The 16,747-nt window shown below is 38.6% G+C and overlaps 1 protein-coding gene across 21 annotated transcripts in view; it reads right to left on the bottom strand.

Annotated features, from left to right (window-relative positions):
* ncam1a (neural cell adhesion molecule 1a) overlaps positions 1-16,747 on the bottom strand; it is a 273,152-nt gene that overhangs the window by 105,490 nt on the left and 150,915 nt on the right. The gene's annotated exons all lie outside the window — the stretch shown is intronic.

Genomic DNA, 16,747 nt, shown 5'->3' with positions numbered 1-16,747 from the left:
GATGTGCTTGATGTTCGCTTTGTCTTGTTTTCTAGCTTTAAAGTAGCACATGAACTGCTGAAATAGCATGGGTCACAGAACAAATTGCAATAAAATAGCACAGGGCATTGTTGTTACAGTAAACTAAACTAAAAAAATCAACAATGTAATAGTGACACTAAGCAGAGTTACACTATTTACATATTTACAGTGGCATACCACAGAATGTTGCTAATGCTTACAATTTGTTTCTTATTTTAATTTTCTATATGGACAAATTTTTGTGGACACCTACAGTCCTACACTCTTTCGGGAAGATGTTCCACTAGATTTTGGGATGTACTTGTGGAGATTTGATACAGCCACAAGGGTGTTAGTAAAGTGATAAACGGTGAGGAGGCCTGGGGCACAGTCAGTGTTCCAATTTATACCAGTTGTGTTCTGTAGAGTTAAGATCGAAGCTTTATACTAGGCCACTTAAGATCTTCCACTTCAACCTATGTAAACCTTATATGTATTCTCCTAGGTTCAGGTTCAAGATGCTGAACCTAAAGCAGGTCGTGTCTCAAATCAGATCCGAGGACTGGTTTGTCACGATAGATGAAGGATGCATATTCTCACTGAAGGATGCATATTCTCATGTATCCATCCTTCCTACTCACGGGAAGTTCCTGAGGTTTGCTTTCAGAGCCGAAGCTTACAAATATAGGATCCTTCCTTTTGGTCTTGCCCACTTACCCCGCACGTTCACGAAGTGTGTAAATATGGGCCTGGTCCCTCTGAGACCAGGGCATCTGCACCTTAACTATAATGATGATTGGTTAATCCTAGCTTAATCAAAACACTCATAGTTGCACTCATGGTGCCTCAGGAGCCAAGGGTTCTACATGCTTTAGATGTTTGGAGAGATCCCGGGTTCCTGTCCCAGGGCCCCATGTTGGGTGTTCCCGGTCATCGCATAACGCTAATGACGGATGCTTCCCTCGTGGGTTGGGGAGCGGACATGGGTGGCCGCTCTGCCCAAGGTCTTTGGGGAGAGCCCCATCTGCTGTGGCACATTAATTGCCTAGAGATGCTGGCCGTGCTTTTAGATTTGAATAATTTCCTGTCGGACCTCAGAGGTCACCATGTGTTGGTCCGCTCGGACAACCCTTGGTGGTGTCTATATCAACCACAAGGGGGATCTGCGCTTGGCCCTTTTGTGCAAGCTGGATCCTCCTGTGGGCCCGGGGGAGGCTGCTCTCCTTGAGGTTAGCGTATATCCCGGGTAATTAAAACGAGGGAGCATACGCTCTTTCGAGGCAAGAGCTGAGCGTCTTGTTCCCTTAAAGAACCATGGTTACTAGCCATGCTGGAACAGGTTTGGGTTTCCTGTTTAAATGAAGGGAAAATGTAATGCTACCACATTCAAAGACATCCTATACAATTGTGTGCCTCTAACTTTGTGGTAAAAGTTTGGAGTGGAACGACATATAGAGTCTTCCAATACTTTTGGACATACAGAGTATATTTAATGTTGTATAATGAAGTTCAAGTTTCTTTCTACGTGGAGTTTGGCTTGTTCTCTCGTGTGCATGTGGGTGTCTTCTGGGTTGTCATGTTTCCTCCCAATTGACAAAGACATGCTCTTGCTCTTGATGCCTTACATAAAGTGTTGCTAGTTTAGGCTCCAGACTCACACCTTAATAAATCAGTTAAGAACGAATAAATTAATGAATAAATCAATTAACATATGAATGAAAACAAAACCTTATCAGCGAGGCTAAAAACCCTGCGGATGTCCATATAAAGTCATTTGTTTGGTAAATGACTGAAAACTCAGATAAACTCGCCACCCATTCACCTATTCAGCAGCGCTTATCAACAAGAGAATGAATGTGCTTTAACTCAATGTGCTTTTCAGCACTTTGTCAAGTGGAATGCAATCTATTCATCCCAACGCAGAGGTGATAAATGCTCCAGGTAGACTTTAACGCCGCTGTCCATAAACACCTCAAACACCTTAAAGCCGCTTACTGTTTTCACTAGGAGTTTACGTTTTTAGGAAACACCTGAGATGTAAACAGTTCTTCACGTCACATCATTTTCACCAGCTGACACCTAGACATTTTCTTTTTTTTTATGTTTAAGCATACCTGTAGTGGTTTTTTTTTATCATTTCATTTTCAATACAGCGTCTCTGAGGATCGTGGAAAGCTGTTTACGCTCCCATCCTGTATACTTCTGAGCAAAATTTACTTACATTTGTGGCCGAAATGAGAATATTATGAACATAAACCTCTTAGGACAGAACAGTAATACATCCATTAGGTGTAATGTAAAAACAAGGAACGCTGGGTTTGTGTGCTGGGTAATGATATCCAAACGCAGTGTTAGTGTGTATGCTTACATGAATTATGTGTACCACATGCTCTGGGAACAAGTATGCCCTGTCCCTTTGTGTCCCTGATTTTCCTTATATGGTCATAGATTCCTGTAAATTCACTGATCTTTTTTTGAGTTTTGTTGCTGTGTTTTGCTGTGTTAATACGTGTTGCATTTACAGGCCATTATACCTGTACCTTGTTTCATGGTTTTCCTTCCTACGTCCTACTTTCTCAATAAAAATTTTTATTCATAGATTTTATTCCTGTGACTTAAAATTTACCTGCATGTTCCTGGAAAACTCATACTACTTCAGTACTGTCGACACTGTTCTGACCTCTGCCTGGTGTATTAATTCAGATACGAGTTAATACACTTTAATGTTGTTTTTGCTTTCTTTTAGCTTGGCGCAAAAACCCTAGGAACCCAAAAAAGACCTTGGCACACCAAATTAAATATTTTTTGCTTTGTTTTTCTAGATGACAAAAAACAAGCCTGGTTTCATTGGAAATGGTGCCTGTTATCTACAAAAAATATACATATATTTTTTTTACCAAGGACAAACAACAATTTAATATCCCAGACCAGTGCATTGTAGAATGCTGATAAATGTAAATAGTTTGAGCAGGCTCCAAACACTCTGCACTGGGTACGACCTTTTTAGAACACACCTAGGATATGATTATATATACGATTTTAGAAAGTGGTTAAGAATTTGTACTCCAACTTTTTACCAAGCATTCTTTATTAGTGCATTTCAAGGTTTTGGAGACATTTTTCCTGCAAATTATGATGACAGTTAGTTGCCTCCAAAATCTGTTAAAAACCAATCTCTGTCCGAATATGAGAAGCAGTCGGGTAGAAACCTTTTGAATGCCTCTGTGGCTAAATTCTGTCAAAATGGCAAAATGTTTTGGTCAAAATAGTGAAGATATTTGCTGCATAAATATGATGTGGAAGTGTTTTATTAATCGCAAATGATCTTTCTGTACCAATGAATAAGAAGCTAGTGTGACAAGCACTGTGGAAAAAAGAACAGTCTACACAGCCTGGATAGATAAGTGCTGCTTCCTCACACAGTAAATGTAACTCTTTAAACAAATTGTCAGAATAAAGCCTGAATACTACATCTCCCATAAGCCTTCCCATCACAAGACCTAGTCACATATCACTAATCACTCACACTAATTTGCACATGTATTTCAGTCTCTTCTCGCACCTCACAGTTTGTCTCATGTTTGTCTATCCTTGGTTGTTATCAGTTTGCTTTCACACTCAAATTAAGGTTGAGCTGGATGTTTTTTTTCCTTTATATCTTTCCTGTTTTACATTAGCACTCAAAATGAAGAATATTTGCACTTGTGTCCACATTTCCACAGTTGTAAAAAAAAAAAAAAAGACTTAAGCCTAATCATTGATACTCACCTATCATAAGATCCAAGACTGTTTGGATTATAAACAGGAACTACATTTCCCACATGCCACTGCATGTCATTGTACTACATCACATGATTGTTTGAGCACAAGTAATTAGCACTTGTGTATATAGACTCATGGTTCAATGCACTCTTTGTCTTTCATTCGTCTATCCATGCCTGTGTTTGTCCATGCTGCTTGTGTTTGTCCCTGCTGATTCCCAAATTATACTTTCCTCGTTTGGGTTGCATTGTACTGTGTGTTATTTCTTCTTCCCACTACTGTACAGTATATCTTACGATTTATATACTTGCAACGCTATTTTGCTTTTGCACACATATCCGCTCTCCGCTGTCATTTAATATTGTTATATTGAATCTTGCTATAACATTGATTATCTTCAAATATATTGTTAAATTCTGAGCCTCGTTATTCCCAATACTCTCCTTTCCATGTCCCCATACTAACTTCTACATAAAACAAGACTCTGGCGTTAATGACTCTGAAGTCTGAAGTCAGTCACAAAGTCACTGTATGCTGACCAAGACCTTCTTTGTTGTTTTTTTTTTTTTTTTCCACTACAGGATAAAAACCCCCACCTAATTTAATGCTGCTTGATTTTACACCACATTACACCGATGTAATAACTCTGTCTGAGATGACAATGTGACTGTCAGAATTAATTTCAGAGCTGAAATCAGTGGCCAGTGAAATGTATGAGTCAGCTTTGAACACGCACAGAACAAGCCACAACAATTGTTTAGCGCTGGCTATTAAACGCCTTGATACATACAATGAGATGTCTTAAAGGAAGAACGGCTTGAATGTGTTTTAAACATTTCACTGGTTTTAAAACGATCCGAGCCGATAAGTGAACGCAGGAGCAGAGAGAGCGGAGTGCAGTGACACAGGACACTGCTGCAGAATTTCTAATACGTTTTTACAAAGCTAAGCGATTGGATCTCGACACTTGCGGACTGTTGACACAGCGAAAGTAAGACTGCCCTTCCTGACAGCCCAAATAAACCCAAGGAAATACAAAAGGATGGCAAATCGATGAGCCTAATTACAAAATAAATCCAAAGTTCCACAGCCTTAGTGAAGGCAGCAGCACATACAGGACCATCCTCTAGTCGGCATAAAGCCTTTCTTTTATTTTATTAGTAAAAAAGTATATCAGGGTAAACAAATGTTGTTCATGAAGCAGAAAGACTCAACTGATATTGGAACCACGGCAAGGCAAAATCCAATCCAATTTGCCACTTTGTCACTTGGATGAATGAATAATAAACACTACATTTGTAATATCAACACATGTCCTGCTTATAGCAGAATGTTGCATTCTTGATTAATATTTTTTTTATTTCTTGAAACTTTTGTGACAGTATTTTTATAGCACTTTCAACAATGGACATCGTCTCAAAGAAGTCTCACAAAATAAAAAACTACCTGAGATGGTGTTATGAAGAAACCTTGAAAGGAACCAGACTCAAAACATTCCTTATCAGGGGGTCACCAAATGTCCATTCATTACAGCAACTTTGAAAAATATAGTTTTCTGTCATTGGATTACAGTTGCTATAACGTAAAAAACAATTACTACATGTCCTGATACCTTAAAAACAAATATATATGGACGAAAAGTGTAAGCTGCCATTGCTGAATTAATCAAAGCTCATAATTGTTGACAAATTGCTGTGGCGTAAGAGTAACAACACTTCAGAATATGTTGTGATTAAAAATAAGCAATCTTCCATGATTACAGTGTCTCTTTGTGACCTTAGCATGCACATGCCTTGATTTATTACTTACCTAACATAAGCTTCTTAGAGAAACATGCCAGACTTTCAAATACAGTATATAAAGCTACCTACAGAAAAAAGTATTATAAAATAAAATTTGACTAAGATGCATTATAAGTTACCACTCTTTGTGCAAAAAGAAATCTGCCCTCCACACATGTCCTGTTCCGGGTTTTGGTGGTTACGCCTACAACTGATCTCACCATAGAGTCATTTTCATCCATTTGAGCTTTGCACATATGTGTTTGTGACATAAATTTAAACTGAGAGCTGGAAAAGCTACACTGAGCCCTCGTCAGACGATGCATTAAGACAACATACTGTATCGACAGAGCACCAGAACAAACCTGGCTTAATCCGCAGCAGTGATTCATTCATTCATCTTCAGAAACATCACAGTATTGAAACCGAGACCTGCATGAAATGGTCATAGAGGAGTTTGCCAGGATTCTCATGAATGTAGACAAAATGTATTTTAATTCATTTAAATTTAGTCAATTTAATTAATGTAGAACGCATTTCTGTTTGACCATTTTTATAAAAAAAATATGAATAAATAAATTTAAAGAGGCAAAATTGAAACCTTCAACGCTATACACATTTTTTCATGACGTCCTTTCTTTTCTCAAATATCTAAAAAAAAATAAACTACCCTGGAAAACTAATTTTACTTACTAAACTTTTCGTGTCAAGTCTCAAATAAAAAATAAAAAAAAACACAAAAAAATATGCCATGATGCACACATTCAGCTGTTGACCCTCTGGGGTCATCAAACCTGACAAAAACCATGACAAAAACATGTGAAACCTCCCTCGATGGGGACCCTGAAGGCACCAAGTAAGTGATTTAAAGCAAGTGCCAAAAGGAGGCTAGATAGTTTGCGTAATATCAGCGGTTTCACCGAAAAAATACATTCTTTCATCAAAGAATCAGAGATGCAGCAAGGCAGGGTTTACAGCATTAAATACTGAAGCCAATATTTCATGCACATTTTACAGTATAGGGAAAAAAGTATTAGGACACCTGAATATTTCAGCCATATATGGTTCTTCCCCAAACTGTTACCACAAAGCAGGAGCCACACAATTGTATAGGATGTCTTTGAGTCAAATACAATAAAATGTTCCCTTCACTTGAACCAGGTGATGCACAACTATACCAGCATGACAGTTACCATGTGCACAATGCAAGGTTTATAAAGATATTGTATAAATGGGTTGGATTGGCAGATCTCAAGTGGCATGCTTTAGAGCTCTGACCTCAATCCTATTGAACACCTTTGAGATGAATTGGTACGCTGATATCCCTCCTCACCCTACATCAGCACCTGACTTTACTAACACTGTTGTGGCTGAATGAGCACAAACAAGCACACTAGAAAAAACATCTTCTCAGACGAGTGGATGTTATTAAAACAGCCAATAGGGACTGGATAATCAAAGAGCACATGAATCTTATGGTCATGTGTCCACAAACCTTTACCCATATAGTGTAGCTCTGCAGAACAAACCAGCATTTCAGTGTGCTATATAAACTATTCCCTTAAAATTACCATAAGTGAATCAAGTGAATACCTGGAAAAGCTGCAGCTGCTAATCAGAGAGAAGTGGAGAAAAGATGCGCTGTACACACTTTGTCAGCTCCGAGCAGACTTAAAATCATCACTGGCCAGATTAAAGTGGGGAACGACTTTCCTCCTCCGCCCAGTCAGTTTATTTTTATCATTCCGAGGTTGGAATAAAGGTACTTTGAAATGCCATACCAGGCAGGGCATGCAGGAAAGATGAAAGCCCGAGCGCAATGTCAGATTTTATGCCCCCCCCTCAACAGATTTAGAACTAATAAACACACACCCGTCACAGACGCCACCTGAATGAGCAGAGTTTGGGTAAACATGTCTTCATGTGACAGACAAAAAAGTGAAATAAACAGACCAAAAAACCCAAAACATGACAAAGCTCTAAATAAAGATCTAAAAGCAACACTGCACTATGAATTAATGAGAATCCAAATGTGCGGTTGAGTGTGTTAATTTACAGGTATCGCATTTGCATAGTTATATTAACATCACCCAATATATACACTTCACTTCTATCACATAAACCACCAGATGGTGTAAACTGTGTCACAAATGACAAGGAAGAAATTGTATAATATCTTAAATGTCTCCAATTTGATTTGTATTTATTTATGGTCATTAATGATTTTCTGTTAACGATACAGAATTAAGTAATGTTTTTTTCTACTAAAGGTGTGAAATGCCAGCTAATTAAATACCATTAAGGAGCAGAAGGAAATAACAGCAATAAGAAGAAGCATACAATTCTGAATGATATTATTAAATGAGCTCTGACCTCAACCTCACTGAACACCTTTGGGATGAATTGGAACTCTGACTAAACCCCAGGCCTCCTCCTTTCTCTCCAAACAATGTAAACCACATCTTCATGGAACTGGCTTTGTTTACAGGGGCACTGCCATGCTGGAACAGGTTTGAGTCTCCTAGTTTAAATGAATGCAAAATTGAATGCTACTGCATCCAAAGACATCCTATACAATTGTGTGCCTCCAGCTTTGTAGTTACAGTTTGGAGAAGAACCACATATAGCGAGAAAGAAAAGTCATCCAAAAACTTTTGGCAACATAGTGTACATCAGTACCTGAATTTCCTAACATCCTTGTGGCCCAAACATCCTATTTGTCATCCTTTTTGTGAAAAAAATACTTTTTTCTCTTACTTCACAATATTACACAGTAATTGTAAGTAGCAGGTATTTTGTAATGATGTATAGCTCGGCTGCTTGAAGACATGGTTTCAGTCTGGAGTAACTGCATTACGATCTTGCTCGTTTTTCTTATTAAAAAGAGCTAATTCGATTGACACAGCTGCTTGAAGGCAAGGTAAATGCATCATTCCGTGTATGAGACTGTCTGTAAACATAAGCAAGATTTCTTTTTTAATTGTGTCGCAAATGACCAATTGAATGATTTGCAAGTCAAACTGGTTAAATTAAAAACTTTCAACTTAAAGACTCGACCATGCTGCCTATTTCCACGATTATCACAGTGCAATTTACAGCACTCCTCAGAAAAATGCAGCAGACTGAATCGGTTGCTTCTCGTTCGACACGTGAGGCGCTAACTTTTCAACGTATCAGTCATTAGTGCGCTTTTACTCTCCGCGTGCACCCGTGATTAACTGCACAAGAGAGTAATTGCTTGTTATTTCGACTTTTATGCACCACATAAAACAAGTATGTGTGCCTAATTTGAGGTTGGAGATAAATGAGATGTTACAGTACAACGCTGTGTAAAACAGCTGTTTCGGTTTAATACTCCAGCCGTGCACCATAGCCACATAGCCAGAACTAGATGCAGTGCATCTGTAGAGTTATACGCCAAAAAAAAAGTGCCAGGTGGTAGTTCAAACTCCTGAAACTCATACTAGTGAGCAACATCAAAAGTATGGCATGAATGTACTACAACGGATGATTGCTGAGTCCTTTAGGATTTATACAAGGAATCGCCAGAGTCAGCGCTTTGTAACACTCGGAGGGTCAAGTTTTCCGTCACAGGATGGAGGACTTTGTGCTTTGTGGTTTCTCAGACCCAGGACAAGCTGTTAAATTGCTTTGCAGACGTTCCACACCATTAAAGGTTAACATTAAATTGATTTAAAAAATGCTTAGCGTTGGTAAAAAAAATAAAAAAACAGGATGCTATTACTGCAAATTAATCGAGTTTAACTTGATAGCTGAGTATTTTCCTAGGAGAGCACACAAAAGTGAGGTAATTGCAGTACGCTGGGCCTAAGAAAGCCTGGTTTCAAATATCTAGAAGGCATTTCCCGTCCTCTTCGCTGATCGCTTTTTGCCACCCTCGTAAAACTTAAACCAGGAAATACAGTGACGTGAAGTCGAAACAAACGTTTTATTCTGCATATAATACCAGCACAAAGCGTCAGTTACTTTAACATCAGACACTGGTTTAAAGCAAACCCAAGACCATTATTTGCAAGAAGACCAGGGATTATTCCATTTTCAAGTGTCAAAATTACTTTTGTTCCTGTGCCAGAAGAAAAGGCCTGCGTTTATTTTGTAATCATCAGTACATGCTTATATTGGTTGACTAAGGGTTTTAACAATGCTCATATTCACATTAGAGCATCTCTGAGGTGCATAGTGGTTCGAAACCCATTGTTCCTCTCTGACTGAGCAAACAAAATATGCTGAACATGCCCCTTAGTGCTCTCCCACTGGCCAGAAAAAGGTATGAAGCAAATACAATAGCATTCTCAGCATGCAGTGTTTCACTTTAACAGAAAAAAGCATGATTAATTTCTTTTCCATGTTACAGTATGCTGAATCCAATTACAAACCAAAGAAAAGTGCTACGGTAAAGAGAAACGCAGACATTTTAGAACAGAAATCCATGAGGTTACGAGGCCAACTCACAACACATTGAGCAGACAATGGAGTGGCTAGCGAGCACCATTTTTAGAGACGATGAGGCGAGGAGACGAAGGATGAACATAATTCGACGTACACGCACACTCCTCGCTGGTCATAATTACATTCTCAGGGGCGGTCGTGTTGCTCCGGTGGTGGACCACGGCTCATCACTGCCAAAAAGATTTGGTTTTGTTTTTCACTTTCCCCCATTTACAAAGACGACTGCAGACAATATAGACGGACAATATGCCGTTCAGGGCAATTACGAACGGGGCCGTAAGTCTGTACATTGCACTTAGACATGAGCGCTTTCAGAGGACCTCATCCCTAACTAACTGCATCAAAGGAGAGGATGGAGAGATCAAGCAAACCTGTGACAATCTCATCAAGTAGACAGGACTGTAAAAATAGAGGCAAATCAATGGTGCAGGACAGACGAATGGGCAATAATGTCCATTAAAGAGGTATGAAATGGACTAGAATGACATTAACGGCGCTTTGAAATGAAGCTAATTACTTAAGATGCCTTGGTCTGCTTTGAAAAGTTCTTAAGCGCTGACGAGGGCGGCTTATTTGCAATAAATGCCGAAAGCTACAAAGCTAATGAGATTACAGAATAAGAGAGAAAATTCTCATGGATCCAGACAAACACAAATACACATATCAAAGTGGATAGTAAAATTGTTTTGTTGATGTTAAAAGAAGAAAAAAAAAAACTAATCCAAAACGAGAAGTGACTGCTGAGAGAATTCCCTGGGAGTTGGTATTTAAATCAGGAAGAGATCTTCAACACGACAGATGTCACCTTTGGCTTCCTATCTCATGTATTGTGGTATGTTTGAAAGCCTTGACTAAAAAACCAAAGAGCCATGAAGCAAAAAAGCTAAGCCTTAAGAGCTTCGTTCAGAGAGCTGCTCTCGTTTGATGAAGGCTTTCTGCTATGTTTGAGGCATGCAGAGATAAAGAGGCTGGCGGCATGGTTATAGATGTCTAATGCTGAGAGTGACACTGCCGCGGTGAACAGAAGGGCACAGGACAGCGGGCCTCGAGGTTTCCGAATGAACTCCAACTGTTTTAATATGACACGTCAGCCTGTTACAGGCCATGCCAACCAACTCATCATTTCTCACAAGCTGGGCTCCAATGGACCAAAGAAATGATTTGGCATCGACATTGGCACGTACTCATGGCATTTTCAGAACATCAAATTTGGAAGCAGAAAATAAAACCACTGTGATAGTAACTAATAGTGGCTTTTTTTTTTTTCATTTAAAGTAAGAAAACGTAGTGGTGTAAAACCAAGCAGACGGCAAATAAAGAAAAAAAGATGGACAAGGAGCATCCACTGAAATCCTCATAACACAGTTAAATGGCTTGTTTTTCCTCCCTTAAATGTTTTACTGTTTGCAAACCAGTAATTATTACATGTACTTGATCTTTTTCCGGTTAAAGCAGCTTTGTAATTTGTTTTCCTAATGTTTTCCTTGTGCTTCTTAGTTAACTCCCTAGTTAAAGCTCAAATATTATTATCAAAATTTTGAATAAATCATTAACCATATTAAATTTCATTTCATTTGAATTAATGAATAAATGCTTTGAATAATGCCAAATTTACACTGTGAATAAACTGGAATTTATGTTGTGCATTCTGAGATGCTTTTATGCTTATAACGGTTGTAAAGAGTGGTTATTATACGCCAAAGATAACCTCCCTCACTCTGTCCGAGGAATTATTGAACGCATGCCGTCATGCATCATTCCAGAAGTACATATTCTCTCTTGTAATAGTAATCCCGATTCCCGATTTTCTGATCTCGTTTCTATTTCTAGTTTCTCTCATTTTGTCCCTGCCCTGTGGTTTGCCGATCACCTGACCCATTGCCTGTTCTCCATTTTCGATTCTGCCTGCTGATTCAGACTGCTTGGCTTGGATATTTATATCAAATACACTTTGCTTGTTTTACACACACTGACACTCATATTACCTGACATTATAAATTTCCTTGGCTGTTGTTCTCTGACCTCTCTCATCATCTAGGCATTTGGAAATACTTGGAACTACCAAGAGCACTCGATTTTTCCAAGACTTGTGCTGCTGTTCAAGCCGCATGTGGCAGTACAACATTACAGGCTAAATTAAGAATCAAACACATCCTAAGGTGCATTGTGGCGTATCCCTGAACCTTCCCACTGTGCGCTTAGAAAAAGAAAATAAATTGCGAAAAGTGAACGGCTTTCCTATCTGGAAAAAAAGACAGTATGAAAGGTATAATAAGGATAATGAAGCCCTGTAGATTGTACCAAAAATAACCTGAAAAACTCGAGAGGCTTTCGTTCACCTCTATCATTGCTGAGAGTTGTTTTCAGAATGCTAATTACACTGAGAAATGAAGCTGATGATTTGGGTGGCTATACTCAAGGGAAATCAAGTTCAACCCCTTAAAATGTGTTAGCAACCCAGCAAGGACACAGCGAAAGGTACACTGTGTTTTTCTCCCTGGTTTCTTATCTAAGACACGGCCAAGAGGGAAAAAAAGGCAGCATATATTACAAACAAATCATATGCTATTACTTCCAGTTATTCTGAACACCTGTGGGAAATTTTTGATTTACCCAATTACAGATTACTATTGTGATTACAGAGATTAAGATGACAACGTGTCACTCTGGATAAGAATAGCCCATGGGTGATTTCTATAACAGGCTAATGTGGGTTTTCAATGTATGTCAGGTCATCTGGCATGATCTGGGTTTGTGTGGAAAATGGGTTTGCATAAAGTGAAATATTGTTCACGTAAAAGTGAGGCAAAACCATTTTTCTTCTCCATTAGCATGTTTCATGTTTCGAGCTTATGCATCACCATTGGCTGGTAGCTGCGTAGCAGTAGCGTGTCAATGGGTACAATTTGCGCTGATGGGAAAGACTTTTCAAGGTTCGTTTTTTTATGTCCACCACAGCAAAATCAGACTAAAAAAGATGTCTCCATCTCCTCACAACCATGATAAAAAAAAAGGAATATCAACAACATATTTTTTGACAGAATCATTTTCGAGCATTTTCAGAAACTTGCAAGTTTCATGCCAGGGTGTACTGAAGCATTTTTTTTTAAATGTTGGTTTTTCCTTTAATTTGTCACTCAGCTTACACTAAGACTTGGCTCTGGCTTATCAAGTTGAATGAGGTAAACCTCATAAGCATTGAGCATAAGCAATAAGCATTGCTCAGAGGAGGAGCTGAGCAGCCAGAGAGCATAGTGTTGGCAGTCAGATAATGATGGGAACAGGCCTAATTAAACAAGAAGAAGGTTTAGGAAAAGAAAAAAGGATGAAGCCGGTTGCTGGGGACCAGATTAATTCTTCGGGTTCGATATGCGCCTGCTTTAAGCTGATAGCCAGATACACAGTCAGGTCTGGTTCAGTTCATCTTAATTGCGTTCAACTGACTTGAGAAAAGTCATCGGTAGCAGTCGGCTATTTGTAAAAAAATAAAAAAATAAAAATAAAAATTCATCCATCGATCTTAGCTCCTAATCCAGTGTTCCTTAGGGATCTCGGAAACCTCTCCAACTCAATGTTGTACATTAGTGATGGTTTATGGCTTAATCTTTAATTTAATTAGATTCTTTGATGCAGCGGAATAGCTGAAAAACGTCCACATCAGTAAGGCATCCGTTTGATCTTTCTCAGAAAAACAAGTGAGAGGCAACGAGCTAGCTACAAATTAGATTATCCCTTCTATCATAGTGAGCTGCCATGGCAGATGGCTCCTCCTTTAGAGAGCATCTATTTGCTCAATGTTCATTTTCGATCTGTACAACAGAAGGAAAACACAGCTATGAATTGGGCATTGAAATACTAAAAGGAATGATAAACCTGGCTTATATGGATCAAGAAGTCGTCGGGCACTTCTTCCGACCCGAACCCTGGTCGAACACATTGGCACTCTCTTTGCCTCTTGTACGTAGGAGCCCCACGGTGGCCTTAAGCAGAGAGTGTAATTAGTTTGTGCTGTAGACCATGGTCCCCTAGGCAGGGTGCTAGGCAGAGGGATGGTACATGCAGTAATCTCTACTAAGCTGTGTGGTGGACGAGAGAGAAGAGGGGTAGTTAGCCAAGCTGCAGCTCTCTGCATGCCCACTGTGTCTGTCCCTGCCTGATTAAAACCTGGCATTCAGACCAGACACATACAGGCAGGAAAACTCTCACCATCATGCCTGACTTCTTCTAGCACGGGTCAGTCAATGAGACCACTTTTATGGGTGGTGGTGGGCCTTCAACACCTCAGGGCATCACAATAGATGAATTCATGCAGCAAAGCATAAAACACACACACACACACACACACACACACACACACACACACACACACACACACACACACACACACACACTTACATATACAGTATACATAAAATAAATAAATCTACCAAGAAATACGGTAGATACGGATGCCATGGTGGCACATTAGAGAACGCCCAACTCCAATAACTCAATTTCAGTCTTGACTCTGAAGGCATTTCCACACATAGAGTATTTAACCCTGTCATTCTGTATTGTCATCTGTATTCACATATATGATATGTCAACAATGACAACTAGACAAATAAATTGTGCAAACACTACATTGTGAACCTGAGTAAAAAGGTGTTAACCCCACTTTTAAATCATGTGCAGCCTGGTTAGGAAAAGTGGTGGTTTAGTGGTTTAGGCACTAGACTCTGGATCACAAGTTTAATTTTCGGCACCACCATGCTGCCAATGCTGGGCCCTTGTGCAAGGCCTCTAACCCTCAACTGCTAAATTTCTCTGGATAAGGGCATCCAGCCAAATGCTAAAAAAGTAAATGGTTAAAAGCCATTGGGTTGCCTTTGTATTCTTGAATTACAAATGATTAGCAAACAATTTGTCTGAAATTATTAGCAAACAATCCACACACACACACACACACACACACACACACACACACACACACACACACACACACACACACACACATACACACAAAAACTATGTCAACAGAAATCTTCCAAATGCATAAAATGCTAATTGAAATGACCTACTTAGATTGATCATCTGTAAAAAGTTGAACGATTTTCTAAGAATTTTTCATTTTCACTCTGGCAGGCAGCCAATGATGTGTGTAGGAACAGCTGTAACAGTGCAGTGGGTGGAAACATTCTGCACATCACTTTATATACAGTATATGTGTGCACAGCACTTATAAAAAAGTCAAATTATTACTATTATTAATAATATTTCCATTTCCAAAATCATGAAAAAAAAAGTTAATATTTCAAAGATTCCACTTTTTGTTGTTGTCAGTAATATGACTTGTAATGAAACGAGTGCAAATGTAAAGCATTTTCACTGGAGCTTTCAGACTTTTGGGCCTTACTGTTTATGTGAGCTACCCTACAACTTCTTATTCTTGGCTTATAATTGTTTGATATCAAAACCAGCTCCCTGCTATTATACCAGATGCACCCTTTTAAAACTGAAAACACGATTCTGCAATCTGCAATTTCTCGTAAAATGATTACCTCTCACAGTTTACGGGATCCCGATACACATCTTGGCCGAATTCTATAACAGTTTGTCTGTAAAACTGTAAGTGTTCTCCATGCCAGACTATACAATAAATATCCTCTTATACATCTAATTTATACATTGTCTATGTGTATACTGTATTCTGTTTGGCTGGAATGTGTGAGTTCAAACGCGAGTAGTCTCAGTCACTTTAATCAATGTGCGCCATTAACGCCATGCACCATCTTGTAAACAACTACAAACATAGTAACCGTATGGACATTCTTGTAAAGGTTTTCCAATTCACCGTATTAGGTAAATGGAAGATTTATCTTCAATGTCAGTTTTCTTGAATAGTGAATATACCAATTTTTTATTAGCATAGAATAAAATATCGCACAGTGCATTTACAGCAAAAGCTACATTATCTATAGTTTCATAGACTCTTATAACTCTCTCTCTCTCACTTACACACACATTCACTCAATTACTTTATCCCAGTGTATGAATAAATGTGGAGTTCTAGATCTACCAACCTGTGTATAAAATAACAGAAATCATCCATTAGTTGTATACATTCAGTCAGCTTTACACTGTAAACCATCTATGACAGCTTTAACTTGTCAGTGCTGGCAAGCAATCAGGGAACCACCGCTAGGTGTGTTTTACAAATTTTAATGGACTCTGCGTAGCGGTTATTGCCGTACACTTAGTTTACAATTCAAACTTATGTTATACAATATTAAACCTTCCTGCAGTCATAGAAATTGTCTAGCATCGTTCTGGTTTGGAAATCTAAAGCTAATGTCATAAACATAACTCTTAAAAAAAAAAAAAAAAAAAACCCACTACTTAAAACCAAGATAGTGTTAAATATTAAATCCCTATCAAATCTTTGCACATCCTGGCATTTATAGTAAAAAAAATGAAAACAATTAAAAAAGATATTTTTAAGAGAATTTTTCCAAAAAATTGTCTCTCGATCAATTTACTGTCACAAGCTGTTTATACTGTTGTTTTAAAAAAGGAGTAAAAAAAAAAAGAAGGCATGCTGAGCTGCAATGTTTAACTATATTTAAATAAAGCCTAAAATAACTAGTATAATTATCAATGGCATCCCTGTTAGTTTGCTGTAAAATCACTGTATATACACACACCCCTGTTTCTCCAGCATCTAGTGGAGAAATTAAGTTGCTGTATGATTTAAT

Source organism: Silurus aristotelis (assembly GCF_946808225.1).
Source record: "Silurus aristotelis genome assembly, chromosome: 16".
NCBI classification, from domain to species: Eukaryota; Metazoa; Chordata; class Actinopteri; order Siluriformes; family Siluridae; genus Silurus; species Silurus aristotelis.
The sequence above is the reverse complement of the archived record's forward strand: the minus strand, read 5'-3'. Positions and strand labels throughout refer to the sequence as shown.